Genomic DNA, 16,593 nt, shown 5'->3' with positions numbered 1-16,593 from the left:
GAGAGAAAGAACATGAGCTGGGGAAGGGAAGAGGGAGAGAATCTCAAGCAGACTCCGTACTGAGCACAGAACCCGATGGGGGACTTGATCTCATGACCCTGAGATCAAGACCTGAGCCAAAAATAAGAGTAGGAAGCTTAACCCACAGAACCACCCAGAGACGCCAAACAAACTCTTGACTATAGAGAGTAAACTGATGGTTACGAAAGGGGTGGTGGGTAGAAGCATGGGGGAAATAGGTGATGGGGATTAAAGAGTACACATATCATGATGAAAAAAATAAAATGATTGAAACAAGGGGCTCCTGGGGGACTCAGTCGTTAAGCGTCTGCCTTCAGCTCAGGTCATGACCCTGGGCTCCTGGGATAGAGCCCCGTATTGGGCTCCCTGCTCAGCACGAAGCCTGCTTCTCCCTCTCCCACTCCCCTTCTTGCCTTCCCTCTCTCGCTATGTCTCTTTGTCAAATAAACAAAATCTTGAAAAAAAAAGATTGAAGGAAAACAAAAATAAATCTGAGATTCAGACTTTAGTATTTAGTGTTAATAGGCTCTATTTCTATTTCATGATGTTATTAATTTAATATCTCACATTTGTTATCTTAAAGTCCTCTGTATTCTTTAATTCAAAAAATAAGTATAGAGGGTTTGAATTATCAGTTATGACAGTCTACGCACCTGAACTTTCTTGAACTTTGCAAAATGGAAGGGAAATTCCTATTACCTTAGAGATTTGAACTGAGTTTCAGAAGAGACTGGACTTGAGCAGATAAATATACATAGGGAAGGGTGTCCTTAGTAGAAAGAACCACGTCAGCAGTGGCCAGAGAGGCTGGGACTACAGAGACCACGGTCACTATAAACCCACAGTAGTTCAAGTGAGAAAGAATGAAGACATGAAAAGGGGTTGAATGTGAGAGACAGAGTCAAGCTAGAATGTGCAGAACACGATGATTGGCTAAAAACAGTGGGGGAAAGAGACTCATCAACAATAACATGGAGTTTTCAGGCATCTGTTAGGAAAGCTGGAGGCTTAAGAGATTGTAGGAGAGGAAAGGTTAAGGCAAGAGAAGATGCTGAGTTTGTTATAGTCCTATTACACTTGAGATGCATGTCGAGGGGTCCGTAGGCATTTTCATAACGTGTGTTTGTAGCTGGGAAGAAGTTAGAACTGGAGACCCCGATTTGGCATAAGTGGTAACTGAAGCCTTGGGAGTTGGTGAGATCACTGTGAACACGGAAATGAGGTGTTCCGTAACACTGGTCAGGCCATAATCTCAGGGCTAAGGCCACAGCCACTTGCTGAGTTTTGGCAAGAAGGGTGAATGGGAAATGAGATCCAAGGGAAACCTGCTCTTTTGGATGGCCGGTGTTACTCGCAGAGTACTCCCCTACCTCTACTGGGATGACCTGGTACGAAGGTGTATGGGTACTGAACCAGTGCACATGGAGAACCTCCTGTGCCAAGCTCTCCCTCAGGGAAAAGGAAGAGTTAAAATTCTAACTCTATTGAGGGTGTTTTCCATTTGAGATCCCCCTTAGTCACGGGTTGCTTGGTTCAGTCACCCCTGGTGTACGGAGATATAAATGATTGACAGGGTTGTTGTGAGAATTATGTAAAACAGTGCACTTAAGGTTCTGAATGATAATAGGTGCTTGATAAGTGGTGGCTATTGTATTACTAGCAGTTTTAGTAATTGTTCACATGTAATTGACACAATACTATTGAAACACCAAACTAGCAAATACTTCACACTGATTTGCAAATGCTTAAACAAATAGATCTAGAGAGGCGCTCCAGGGACTGCTTAAGGTGGGGGGAGTAGGGATGAATGCTGAGCTCCGATTTCCCTGCCAAGCCACAGGAAGCATGGTTTTATCTGTTTTAGTTATCAGACATCACAAAAAAATGAGAGTTGTTTGAAATGAGCATAGACCTGAAGGCACGAGGGAAAGGAACAGTTACTGAACCCAGATAGAGCAGTGGCAACAGGGGACAGTCCACCAGAGCCATGGCTTCTGTAGATGGCTCAGCACGGGGGATGTTGGGAGAACAGACGCCCTGACCACACGCTCCTTCCACCCACCAGTCTCCTTCTGGGGCTTCCTACCAGCAGAACCCGGTGGAACACAGGGGACCTCCATGGACCCAGCGCTAAGGGGGAGGAGATAGGAGAGTGGCTGCTGCGGGTCACATCTTGTCAAAATAGAACTGAGGAAAAGCCTGACCCTAGTAGTTGAGACCCTTACACTGTGACCTTCACATTTGTGAACTAAATTTGACTTAAAACTGGACCCAGCCTATCTATGCCCGGAGTATCTGATTCGGACATTTCGTGAGATGCTTCTCTGGCTTTCATGTTTTTGGACTGCTTCCCCTCAAGTGACTGCACAGACAGGCTCTGTCTCCTTGATGCCAGAACAATCTAAGTACATCCCACCTTGTCTAATTGGGAGGATAAAGGAATTGTTCTTCTAAACCATTACAGTGTTAACTGCCCAGCAGCAGCTCTCTGTAGGATCACAGTCTCTCACACGGCCATACCCATTAGGTACCACATCTGTGCAGTCCCTAAGACACAGCCCCTGCCCTGTGGCACCTGGGACGCTTCCCAGCGTTATGTGAGAGCATTAGCCTAGCTCGTGGGCCAAGCCACAGTTAACCAGTTGAATGTGGGCATAAAAGCCCTGGAGGAGGGTCATACAGGCACGGAGTGTGGTTCATGCCAAGAGATTCCAAAGTTGAATCCTTGGGAGGAGCTGCTGACATGTTTGAAATGATGTCATTGTCGTTGGAGTAAATGTGTGGGGCCTGGCAGGGGCCTCAGGGATTACACTAACTGTGGCCTCCAGGGCTTCTCTTAGGAAGACCACAGACTAACACCCCTTGAGACATTCAGGCTGCCGTGTGATCAGGGAAAACCTGACAGAAAGTTGAATTGGTATTCCACCTGGCAAATGTGTCTGTAATTTGGAAGTACAGAGGATTTTTTTTTTTTTTTTAAATGAAGGCAAGGGTATGTGACCAGACAAGTTGCTTTGCTTCAGAAATAGGTGACTTCCACTCACAGAAGTAATTCATGTAAGGCACAGAAGACAACAGATTCCAGAATTGTCATAAAGGAATTTCTAAGCTAAACAATGCAAGGCTAGAGGGCATCTGCCTTTTTTTACTATGAGTTAGGATCATGACCCCATTGGTGAGGTCGATGCTTCTAGAAGCAGACCTATTGTCCTGTTTAAAGAGTAGAGAAGTATATAGAGTGCACAGACTCACTTTTAAAGACGATGAAGAAAATGTCAGAACAGGTGCTCTGGCCCAGGGACAAACACAGTGGGGGGCTACTGGGTCAGGTGAGTGATTTCCCTGAGGCTAGCAAAGGCTGATGGAAAGATTGCTTGTGTTATCTTCAAGTGGCCCCTGGTGCCCCCCAAAGTTGCCACCGTGTCACCAAGCTGGTTGTGAGACTGCTTTTCTAGAATCACTTGCACGTGCAGAGAATTGGTTTCCTGTTAAGGTCAGTCCTGTAAGAAAGGGGACAAGAATCAAAGTGCTTTTGAAGGAAACAGAGGGAATCTTCATTAGCTCAGGACTGGCCTGTTTCCTGCTCATGTGGGTTTGAAGTGTGTGGGAGGGTAGGCACGCAGCAGGACAGAAAGCCCTTAGCAGTTCTTCCTTTTGTGAGTGCTTTAGTTCCAAGATGACTTAAAAAAAATAAAACAACACAAAACAAAACCCCAGCTGTCCCCTAAGGCTAATGCAGACCATGAGTTGATAGAAATTCAGTGATCAAATTGGCTTTGTGGCAGGTTGATACAAATTGTCCTTGACACAGCAATCAGTGATTGAAATTTCATTCTCCCATTTCACAGTTGAGGAAAATGAGACAAGATTTCAAGACCAGAGATTTTAACTACTCCTCTATCCGGTTAACAGTGCCAGGGAATTTGTAATTCACAAAATAGTCACCTGGGTTTAAGATGTATTACTTTCAATTATTGTGGAATTCTTCCAGTTCAACTTAAACATACTGAGAATACAAGCTATTCTGTCAAATGTAGTGCTCGATGCTGGAGAGTCGAGGGTGAGCAAAGCAGTTCTTTTCTTCAGGGAAATGGACATCTCAGGTACTAATTAGAGCACTGCCATTAGATTGATTAGTTGTGTGTGCTTTTCTGTAAATAAAAATATTTGAAAATTACAAAAAATAAAACACTATATGAATAGTAAGTGAACATCTTTAAAAAAAAATTTTTTTTATTAACATATAATGTATTATTAGCCCCAGGGGTACAGGTCTGTGAATCGCCAGGTTTACACACTTCACAGCACTCACCATAGCACATACCCTCTCCAACGTCCATAACCCCACTTACCTCTCCCTCCCCCAGGCAACTGTAAGTGAACATCTTGAATAGATACTGAACACAGTAAGTGAACATCTCCCTTCTTCCTTACCCCACCCTTAATTTCTAAGCCTGACAATTTCATTATCCAAAGGTACCACTGCTACTAAACTAGTGTATGACTTCTAGGCTTTTCTCTGTTTGGCAAAGACGAGATCACGCATATGATTCTGTGTCTTTTTTTAAATTATTTTTATTCATTTATTTAAAATATTATTTATTTATTTTTATTTATTTATTTTTTCTTAATGTATCAGGGGCATAAATCCATGCAAACTTCTAATATTACATTCTATGTAAGAATCATCATTTACTTAGCCATGTTCCTATTCATGAATTTCATGGTGTTTCCAATTTTTGGCCATAGGCTGTGATGAATATCCTTGCCATGTCTTTGCATATTTTTATCAGTAATTATGGAAGATACATTTTTATTGTAATTTTAAAATTAACATACAGCGTAATTGTGTGTGTGTGCAGCCCTATGAGTTTTAATGTTTTAGAAATCTGGGCAACTGTCCTCACAATCAGAATACAGAACCACTCCATCACCCCAGAAGTCTTACTGGACTAACCCTTTGTAGCCCGATCTCTCCCACTCCTAATCCTGGGCAACCACTCATTTGCTATTCAGCCATAAAAGGCTTTCCTTTTCCAGAATGTCATATAAATGCAGTCATACAGTATGTAGCCTTCTGATGCTTCCTTACTTTACTCAACATAATACCATGTTGTTGAAGGATCAACAGTTTGTTCCTTTCTGTTGTGGAGTAATATTCCATTGTGTGGATGTTGATAACTTCATCTATTGAAGGTCATTTGGGTATTTTCAGTTTTGAGTGATTATAAATAAATAGAATTGCTATGAACATTCGTTGCAGAAACAAAAATTTCCATTTCTCTCAGGTAAAATACCAGGAGTAGCCTTGCTGGGTGATATGATGAATGTAAGTTTGCCTTTATGAAAAAAATGTGGAAGCATTTTCACAGTGATTGACCTATTCATTTTATGTTACACCCAGCAATGAATGAGAGGTACAGCTGTTGTGCTTTCTTAGTGCACTTAGTATTATCAGCGTTTTTTGATTGATAGTTTTGTTTTTAGCCATTCTGATAGGTGTATAGCAATATCTCATTTTTTACAACTTAATTATAATTTATAATTTTAATATCTCATCGTTTTAATGAGCCTTTCCCTAATGGCTAATGAAATGGGACATCTTTCTGCATGCTTTTTTGCCATCCATATGTTGTCTTTGGTGAAATGTCTCAAGTCTTTTGCCCATTACAAAAAATGAATTTTTTTTTTACTGTTGAGTTTTGAGAGGTTTTTTTTTGATACCTTCTGGATACAAGTTGTTTGTCAGATATGTGATTTGCAAATATCCTCTCCCAGTCTGTGGTTGTCTTCTTACTTTTAACACTGACATTTATAGACCAAAGTTTTCAATGTTGATAAAATATAATTTGTTCATTTATTTCCATGTGGATCACAATTTTGGTGTCCTAGCTAACAACTCACAGCCGAACTCCAACATCATGAAGATTTTTCTTCCATATCCCTCTATTTTAACATTTTATAGGATTCATTTTCAGTTAATTTTTAAGGTTGGAGGTTTTTTTTCAGGGCTCAGTTATTTTTGCATATGGATGTCCAATTGTTCCAACACTATTTCTTAAAAAGACCTATTGTCACTGAATTGCTGAAAGATACATTTTTTATGTGAAATGGTGTAATATGAATATAGTTTAATTGTTAATAGGTTTTGAAGCCAGTCTGCTTAAGTTTGAACCTCAATTCTACCACTAATTATCTTTGTGACACTGACCACGTACTTAACCTCCCTTGACCTTAGTCTCCTTTTTTGTAGAACAAAGAGTTACAGTTCCTACTCCGTAAGATTGCTATGATGATGATTATGTGTAATACACTTGAAGCGGCACTTGACATGTAGTAAGTGATGAATTAGGGTTAGCTTTTATGTAGCTTTATAATTATTGTAGATATTGCAAGCATGTCCTATAAGTGCATTTCCAAGAAAAAATAAAATATTGCAACCATTTTTTCTTCAACCTACTAGTTGGCTATTTGTATTTCTTCATCTGTGAATTAACACTGATTTATTTTCTCTAAGATTTTATTTATTTGCTTGAGAGAGAGAGAGGGCACATGAGCAGTGGGGTGGGGCAGAGGGAGAAGGAGGAGCAGATTCCCCACTGAGCAAGGACCTGGTGTGGGACTGGATCCCAGGATCCTGGGATTATGACCTGAGCTGAAGGCAGACGTTCAACTGACTGAACCACCCAGGCACCCAACACTAATTTATTTGTATATTATATGTATTAACACTTTAAGTTTCACATATAATAGTGTTTTTTTCCATTAGAGGCTGGAACTTGAAGTTCCACCCCCTACCCTCTGGGGAGAGGTGAGGAGCTGGAGGTTGAATCAGCCAATCACCAATGACTTAGTTATGAGTCAAAATGAACCTCCATAAAACCCAAAAGAACTGGACTCCAAGCTTTCAGGTTGGTGAGAACAGAGCTGGGGGTTCAGGGACTGTGGTTCTCCTGGAGAGGGCACGGAAGCTCTCAGACCTCCACCCATACCTTGCCCTCAGTGCCTCTTCACCTGGCTGTTGATTTGGATCCTTTATCATATCTTTAATTAACTGGCAAATCTGTTTCTCTGAGTTCTTTGAGCCCCTCTAGCAAAATAAAAGAAGTTACTCTAGCAAACCTCCTAAGAGGAGGTCCTGGGAACCTCTGCTTTGTAGCTGGTCAGTCCGAAGTACAGGGAACAGCCGGCACTTGCAGCTGGGATCTGAAGTCCAAGGAAGAGGGTTTGGGAACCTCCGATCTGTAGCCCAGTGGAGAAGCACAGATAACAGCCTGAACTTGTGAATGGCGTCCGAAACAGGGTAGAGGGTGGGTAGTGGGCGGTCTTACAAGACAGAGCCCTTACTCTGGGGAATCTGATGCTGTGTCTGAGTACATAATGTCAAAATTGGGTGGAATTCTCAGACACTTGCTTGTGTCCAAGAATTGCTTGGTGTGGGACATTGGGGAACTCCTCCCCGCACATTGGAATTGAGTCCAGGAACCCAAAAAGCGTTGGTGTCAGTAAACCTATAAAATGGAATATAAATACCTTTCTTCACTATTATTATAAGAATTCAGGGGTACAGTGTTTGTAAAACACCCAGCACAGTACCTATTAAGTAGTATATGATAAAGAGTGCTAGCTTTGTCCCTACAGGGTATAATTTGAGGCCTGCTGGCAAGGCTACCTTCCTCCTTTGTCACTCTCTTCATAGTGACTATTATGATTCTGAACTTTTTCGATTACAGACTCATTTCTTTTGTTTGCTCTTCTAATAGTTCTCAGTGTGTGGTCACTTTAGGCTATTCTTGATTATTCTCTTTTTTGTGCAAACAAATCAATCAAATTGGCTTCTTTACAGGATCTGGAGATCAAGGCATGAGGAGTTAGAGTTGTTGAATTCCGTCTTGGAAGATAAAGACATTAGGTTGTAGAAGTAGACATGCACACATTTGGGCAGCATAAGGGTGGAGGGGAACTTGGCAGGTGATTGAATCAGGAGAAGAGCCCAGAAAGAATTGGTGGCCTGGCACCAAGTGTGGATTCCTCTGACACCCGATGCGTTTCCTGGCGCAAATGAACGCAGTCCACTTAGGGAGCAGTCTTCTCTCGGGGTGAAGTGGACAGGAAAGATTGTAAGGCAGCATTGTAAGACTTGGGGGTATTTGCAAAATAGGCAAACTTCATTTCTGCGTATTCCCAATCTCTCTGTCCTGTATCCTTTCCAGATTTTTGGCTGCCTCTCCTCCAGGTCTTTCCTCCTTGCCCCAGCTTCTACCAAGCTCCAGGATTCTCCATGTACCATTCTGCCAGATCTGTAAACATTCCCAATTCCCTCACATTAATGATCTGTCCGGTTACACTCATATCCCTGGTGACAGAAAGGGCCCTGGAGAGAAATCAGCAATTGGGGACTGGCTTGACTATTGCCTTTCATGTGACCACTGATGAGTCTCTTGTCTGTAGGCCTCAGTTTACTTTTTAAACACTGTGAGTCTTGTTTTGGGAAGTCTCTCAAGTCCCCTTCAGTTTAAACAAGCCTTGATGGGACGGTACCATGCTACCGCCACCCCCACGATGTGGAACAGAGTTTGTAAGTAAGTGCACACATGTGCTTTATACTCAGTAAAGTCTCACTATGTGGACGTTCTGCCTATTCCCTGGAAATAAACAGTTTCCTGCCAACTGACTGTAGCTAATTCTAACTAGAACGCGTGTTACTCTCAAAAAGTAATCAATAGGAAAAGAATGATGCTGAAATTGTAATTAGGCAGACAACATTGTAGTCTTGAGGTAGAATAAATGATGTCACTAAACAATATCTGTAAAGTTAGAATATTTGTTATTTGCTCGATGTGTGAATTTATTCTAATTTAAGTTATCATATCTCAGGAGGTGCTATAACCTCAAGAGGTGGGAACTGACTCAGTTTTTCTCACTGTTATATTCTCACCACCTAGCACAGTGCCTGGTATGAGCGAATGCCCAATAAATTTTTCAGGAGGAAAAAAAAAATAGAATATGTGTTACTTATCCTGGATGGAAAATTTCTGGTATTCTAAGGTGGGGAGAGGTTGCCATTTCATCCAGGAGACAAGGACCGTATTTGGCTGGGAGGCAGGGATGGGAAACAGGCATGCCCTTTGGGCAAACTGGGTTGGCACAGCTCCTGGTGAGATGTTAGAGATGCACAGCCTACTCACATCAAGGATGTCCTCCTCTAACTCCAAACTCCCAATTATACAATAAAAAAGTTAGCAACTTCCTTTAGTTATTTCTAGTCTTGTACGTTTTGGCATCTTCTCGTTAATTGCCCAATACCTTCTTGGAAGGAACCTTGAGGATAACGTTAGTCCTCAGAGACTTACTACATACATAAAAGGATCATGAAGAACAAAAAGAGATTAAAGTGTTGGAAGCATGCCTGGGAACTGGATTTCTTCAGAGAAGGCAAGAAAGCAGAGAAGATACTAAAAATATTTTAGCACAGACACATAGAAATGGCTCTAGTAGTTCTGAGGATCCAATAAGAAGAAATTTAACGCCAACTTTAGGATAGATTTAAGAAAGAACATTCTAGAAGTGAGTTTTATCAAACACTTAATCATTCTTAAAACCCTGCTTTGTAGTTACCCTTTCAGGGAAAAGTATTCTGTCTTCTCATATCCCTTTTGCTTTATCTGAGTAAGTCTAATTCTCCTTCAGGCCAAATGTCACTTCCTGAGGGAAATCTACCTGATCCACAAACCATTCCCCCACCCCAGCCAAGTCTGATTAAGTTCACCATTATGCTATCCCATAGTCATCAGAACTTGTCATTCTCTCTCATACTACTTATCATGGTTCCAGGGTTACATTTATTTATGTTCCTAAGTTTCCTACATCTGTCTTTCACATTTGCTTGGAAGCTACATGAGGGTTGAAATCATCTGTTTTATTTATTGTTGTGTCTCCAAGATGGAGTATAGTCACTGGCACAAGGGAGGTACTCGGGAAATTTTTTTAGTAGATGGATGAACCTATAAATGATTTCATGACAGGTTTTTAACCTACAGATCATTTTCCTTTTCTGGGCAGTATATAAAAAAAAATAACTATTCCTCCAAATATCCTGGGTAGTTTGGGGGTTGTCTTGACTTCTTCAGCTCTTTACCAACTCCCTCATTCCAGAAATGCTTTGGTTAAGATAGTGTTCATTGACATTTTAAATATTTGGAAGTTTAAGATCTCTACTGCTGTTACTGAGACATCCAAGAACACCTTGGAAAGGTTTTAAATCAAGTCAAGATCAAATTTCCAAGAACTCATACATACAGTTGTTTTAAAGACATGATATCTTACTCCAGACACATATCGATGAAACTTTACCAATACTACAAATCTAGGGTGTTAAGAAGCACAAATAAATGGCCTCAGTATGCAATAATTTAACCTGCTTTTTCTACTTACCCTGCCAGTGCTTTGAAGATGAGGGAGCTGGTTTAATCAGAACTTCATCATCTGCAACAGTCTCGAACTTGAATGTGGGAAGAGAGGGACGCAGGCTAATTGGAATAAGCATGTTGTACTGCATTGGAATGTATTCTCATTGATAATCATATTTAACCTTTCAGTTTTTTCATCTGTAAAAAGAAGAGTAGTTAAAAGTGGTGATCTTTAAGGTTTTGTTTTTATTGAAACAATTTTTTTTAAAGATTTTATTTATTTATTTGACAGACAGAGATCACAAGTAGGCAGAGAAGCAGGCAGAGAGAGAGGAGGAAGCAGGCTCCCTGCTGAGCAGAGAGCCCAATGTGGGGCTCGATCCCAGAGCCCTGGGATCATGACCTGAGCTGAAGGCAGAGGCTTTAACCCACTGAGCCACCCAGGTGCACCTGAAACAAATTTTTTTTTCCCAAATTTTTTCCCCAAATGAAAGCTTACATGAGTGTAAATGTAAACAGATAAAAGTTGAGTAGCTCATTGAGAGCATGTATGTGTGATAATTTCACCTCTACCAGTCTCAGAAACTTCTGGAACAACATTTTAGAAAACTGAGAAATAACTCCTTGAAATAATACAGCTTGAAAAATGGCTCCATCTCTAATTTCCAAATCAGTTAAATTCTATTATATGGGTATTCATTTAGGTCCACAATCCTTTCTATAATAATTTTAAAAAATATTTTTATTTGAAATATTTTAATTACAGCATAGTTAACATATGGTGTTATATTAGTTTCAGGTATACAATACAGTGATTCAGCAAATCCATATATCACTCAGTGCTGTTCAAGATAAGTGTAGTCTTGGGTCACCAGGGTGGCTCAGTTCATTAAGCGTCTGACTCCTGATCTCTGTTCAGGTCATGATCTCAGGGCTGTGAGATTCAGCCCCACATTGGGCTCTGCTCTTGGTGAAGAGGCTGCTTCACATTCTCTCTCTCCCTCTGCCCCTCCCCCGGCTCCCGCACACTCTCGCTCTCTCTCGAATAAGTAAGTAAATCTTTAAAACAACATTAAGTGTACTCTTAATCCCCGTTACCCTATTTCACCCATACTGCCACCCACCTCCCCTCTGGTAACCATCTGTTTGTTCTCCATAGCAAAGAAACAGTTTCTTGCTTTGTCTCTTTCTCCCCTCTTTATTCATTTATTTCTTAAATTCCACATAAGAGTGAAATCATACGGTATTTTTCTTTCTCTGACTGGCTTATTTCACTTAGCCTAATGCTCTGTAGCTCCATCCATGTTGTTGTGAATGACAAGATTTCGTTCTTTTTTATGGCTGAGTAGTATCTTATTGTGTATATGTGTGTGGATACACCACATCTTTCTCCGTGCATCTATTAGCAGACATCTGTGCTGCTTCCATAATTGGGCTATTGTAAATAATGCTGCTGTACACATGGGGTGCATCTACTTGATTTACTGCTTTTATATTCTTAGCATAAATACCTAATAGTGCAATTACTGAATCATATTCTTTTTTAAGTTTTTTTGAGGAGATTCCATACTGTTTTCCACAGTGGCTGCACCAGTCTGCATTCCCACCAACAGTGTGCAAGTGTTCTTTTTTCCCAAATCCTTACCAACACTTGTTAAAAAACAAGTTTTTTATTTTAGCTATTCTGACAAGTGTGAGGTGGTATCTCATTGCGGTTTTGATTTGCATTTCCCTGATGCCGAGTGATGTGGAGCATCTTTTCATGTATCTGTTGGCCGTCTGAATGTCTTCTTAGGAGAAATGCCTGTTCATGTCTTCTGCCCATTTTTAAATTGGATTATGATTATTATTATTGGTATTGAGTTGTGTAAGTTCCTTATATATATTTGGAACGTCATATGGGTACGTCATTTGCAAATATCATTTCCCATTCAGTAGGTTGTCTTTTAGTTTGTTGGTTATGTCCTTTGTTGTACAGAACTTTTTATTTTAATATAGTCCCAATAGTTTATTTTTGCTTTTGTTTCCCTTGCTTCAAGAGACATATCTAAAAAGATGCTGTTATGACTGATATCAAAGAAATTACTGCTTATGCTCTCTTCTTGGATTTTTATGGTTTCAGGTTTCACATTAAGGTCCTTAATTCATTTTTAATTTTGTTCTGTGTACAGTGTAACAAACTGGTTCCGTTTCATTCATTAATGTAGTCCAGTTTTTCAACACCGTTTGTTGAAGAGACTCTTGTTTTTCCTTTGCATATTCTTACTTCCTCTGAAGATTAATTGGGATGTAATTATGGCTTTATTTCTGGCCTTTCTATTCTGTTCCACTGATCCATGTGTCTATTTTCCTATGACTATTTTTGTTTGTTTCAAATTTTTATTTAAATTCTAATTATGGGTGCCTGGGTGGCTCAGATGGTTAAGCAGCTACCTTCGCTCAGGTCATGATCCCGGGGTCCGGGGATCGAGTCCCGTGTCGGGCTCCCTGCTCAGTGGGAAGCCGGCTTCTCCCTCTGCCTCTCTCTCTCTCTATGTCTCTCATGAATAAATAAATAAAATCTTTTTTAAAAGATTAATTCTAGTTAGTTAACATATAGGGTAATATTGGCTTCAGGAGTAGAATTTAGTGGTTCATCACATATAACACCCAGTGTTTATCACTAGTGCCCTCCTTAATCCCCATCACCCATTTAGCCCATCCCCCGCCCACCTCCCTCCATCAACCCTCAGTTTATTCTCTATAGTTAAGAGTCTCTTATGGTTTGCTTCCCTCCTTTTTTTTTCCCCCTTTCCCATATATTTACCTGTTTTATTTCTTAAATTCCACATATAAGTGAGATCATATGGTATTTGTCTTTGTCTGATTTATTTCACTTAGCGTAATACACTCTAACCCCACCCACATCGATGACTATTTTTAAAGAAAAATATTTCTTTGTCTTAGTTAATGAGTCATTATTCAGAGCAATATTAAATATAAGAAAATCTAAGGGCAAAAACAATTTATAAACATTTCGAGTGTACCACAATGCAGTTTAATAAGCAAATGTTACTGTGAATGATTAGATGATGTGTCCTACAGCAGACAAATGACAGAGTGAGCCAAGTAACATTTTAGGATATTGGGCTTCAACTGTGATGGACAATCATTTGTTAACTAGGCAGATGCCATGTCATGATGGAAAGCATTTCTTTATAAATAAGACACATTTTAGGCAGATATTAAAAAGTGTTTGCAAGGTCTTTGCTAAGGAAAAATCATGTCAATCCCCAAAGCGTGAAAGATGCCTGAAATTCAACATGCGTCTTACTTACTCATATAGCAAACTTAGCCTTTTCCTTGATGCTAGATGTGTCAAGAACTAAGCACTGGGTTGGACTAGAGCCCTTCAGACCATGCCTGAGGTGAAGGAACTCCATGCCAGTCCCCAGTGGGACTTGGAGAAGACAGAGTTATAATGTAGGAAAAGGCGTTAGGCACAGGAGATGATACTGGTGTGAGTCTGGTCTGTCTTTTGGTAATTTTTCTGAGGCCCGTGTCCCGAGTAGCAGATTTCTCTGTGGCACCAGCTGTGTACCTACAGTCACACCTTTCACGGTGTCAGTGGCTGAACTCTTTCAAGAAGCCACAGGCCACAGCTGTTAGCTGTTAACAGCCACAGCTGTTACCCATGGCGTTAGGGCCCCGGGTCCTTTATTCTCTTTGAGAGGCCAAGTATGGTTACTCTTCTTCTCCCTATTCTCAAAGGGTTTTTTCTTTTTTTCTTTTTAAACCCATGTTTTTTCCCCCAGCATTGTGGAATGGTATCACATTTCCCACTAGTCTAAAGAAGAGACAAAGAGAAAAATGCATTACTTGGATGCAATCCAAAGAGATTGGGATAGAGGGACAAATGATGAGAGACACATATATTCCTCTGGCTCTTGATTCCCTTCCAAATACAACTTTTTAAGGGACGAGCAATAGCATTTACTTTTTACATTTGATTTTTATGTGTAGGTATTATCAAATGGTTCTAAAAGCCAGCATATATATGTATATGGTGACAAACCTTCCTCTTATCATGTCCCCCAGCTACCCCACTCTCCCCTAATGGGTCACTCTTATTCTCAGTTTCACGTCTCACCTTCCAGAATTGCTTTAGGCATATGCAGACAAGTATAAATGCATACTCTTGTTTCGGGAAAACTAAGTAGATTATTTTTAAGATCCATCCCAGGAATCTGGTAGGGATTTCTTCTCATCTCCATAGCTCACATACAAAATCCTTCTGACACCTCACTGAAAATGGCATGACCAAGGACAGACAACTCACTGGTGGGAGAGGGCTTCCTGTAAGTGGCATGCTGAGTAAGGGGAGAAAAGCCTAGTCCAGTCTGGACCCGCAGAAGTACATGATTTCCCTTTCTGTCACTGAAAGTAAAGGGATAGAACTGGGAGTAAAAAAAGGAAAAAAAAACCGGATCCATACCCAGAAACTGTGTAGAGATGAAGTGTGGCTGTCTTTTCAAATCAGCTGTGTTTTCTATTATTTCCTAACATCCTTCAAAAACCAGAGCCAGCGCAAGTTCAGTGAGTTCAGAGTCAGTCCCTTAGTTTTGGCAAGTCACTCACCTGGTCCTAGAAATGAGCCTCGATTGAATCGGAGCTGAAAGAATTACGGTGTTTCCTTCCTCTGATGACTCTCTCTGGGAACATGCCTGGAATGAGTGAGTGTGGGAGACGAGGTGGTATTCACAGCTGGACCTACGTGTGGAGGGGAGCTGGGCTCCAGTGTTATTTTTGGAGGCCCTAATTCCACTGTTAGTTTTCCTCACTCATCCTCTTTTACAGCACTTTTTTTTTTATTATTGGTTTTTTAATGATAATCCCTGTCTCTTATCTGGAGATCGTGAAGTTACCATGGAGGCTTGGAGCAAGATACATGCTTCTTTAGGGTCAGGTTTGGAAACCCATTCAAGGCAAATTTTGTCCCTCAGTCCCAAATATTGAGTTAATGTTACAAGAAAAAAAAATATATAGCTCTCATTCCCACTTACATTAAGATCTGACTTGGACATTCTTCTTAATTAATCAGACAAAAATGTAACTCCTAGAAGTGTCCTTCTCAAAATATCACTGCATCCATCCAACACTGGCGATTGTCATTAAAATTCTAAGAGGACTTCATGGCAGGCATAAAGTCTGACATAAGCAAAGGCTCAAAAAAGATCTGGTAGATGAATACCAGCCAGCCCTAGCTACTCAACAATTGATCACCTTCCTGTGGCATTTTATAAAAATTAAAACATTTGCTTTTTCTTTCTTTAAACTTAGTACTTCTCAAAACAGCCTTTTAAATTTGGGCAAGGATGTCAATTTAGACTCAGAGGAACACTTACACGTTTAACTCATTATTCTAGAAGTCGGAGTTGTAAACTTGAACCAAGCAGATCTGGAATAAAATTGGTCCATCCATCCATCCATCCATCCAACCACCCACTCATTCAACAAATATTTGTTAAGTCCAACATGCAGGGACTAGGCAGGGCACTCCTATATACGTCGGTGTGAACAAAACAGCTTCTCTCCTTCACGGAACTTGTCATCCATCGTGCTTGACCTCGCTAGCCCCCAGGTCATTGCATGTAGACTTGGGGATCAGCCATCACCTGAGCCAGCGAATACCCTTCATTCCTGGTTTTCCATACTTGAGAGGAGCAGAGATTTCATTAGTTCATCTTAGAAACTTTGGAAATCAGAAGAGAAGAGAGGGGAGGGAGAGAATGTGAAAAGACGGCATTTTCTTTTCTAAAATGTGCTTCATCATTTATAAAAAAAACTTTTAAAGGCCAGATAGGATTTCATTTTCACATGTGGGGATGGTTGAGGTTTGGGCCTAGGTGTTCAGGAAACAGAATTAAGAGAACTGAAATAATGGTTGTTGTAAACCCCATAAGACACAGTGCTTAGTAAGTTTGGTACTTTATCTCATTTAATCTTTACAGGAATCCTGCAAAATGGGTCTTGTTAGCCTCGTTTTTTTTTAAAATAACTTTATTTTTTTTTAAAGATTTTATTTATTTATTTGACAGAGATCACAAGTAGACAAAGAGGCAGGCGGAGAGGGAGAGAGGGAAGCAGGCTCCCTGCTGAGCAAAGAGCCCGATGCGGGACTCGA

The 16,593-nt window shown here is 40.5% G+C and overlaps 1 protein-coding gene across 1 annotated transcript in view; it reads left to right on the top strand.

The window, feature by feature from the left end:
- Window positions 1-16,593, top strand: part of LOC111159847 (TEK receptor tyrosine kinase) — a 97,781-nt gene that overhangs the window by 25,881 nt on the left and 55,307 nt on the right. The gene's annotated exons all lie outside the window — the stretch shown is intronic.

This window comes from Enhydra lutris, unplaced genomic scaffold, assembly GCF_002288905.1.
Source record: "Enhydra lutris kenyoni isolate GAN:26980312 unplaced genomic scaffold, ASM228890v2 scaffoldscaffold70, whole genome shotgun sequence".
Taxonomy (NCBI): domain Eukaryota; kingdom Metazoa; phylum Chordata; class Mammalia; order Carnivora; family Mustelidae; genus Enhydra; species Enhydra lutris.
This window is presented reverse-complemented; position numbering and strand designations above follow the sequence as displayed.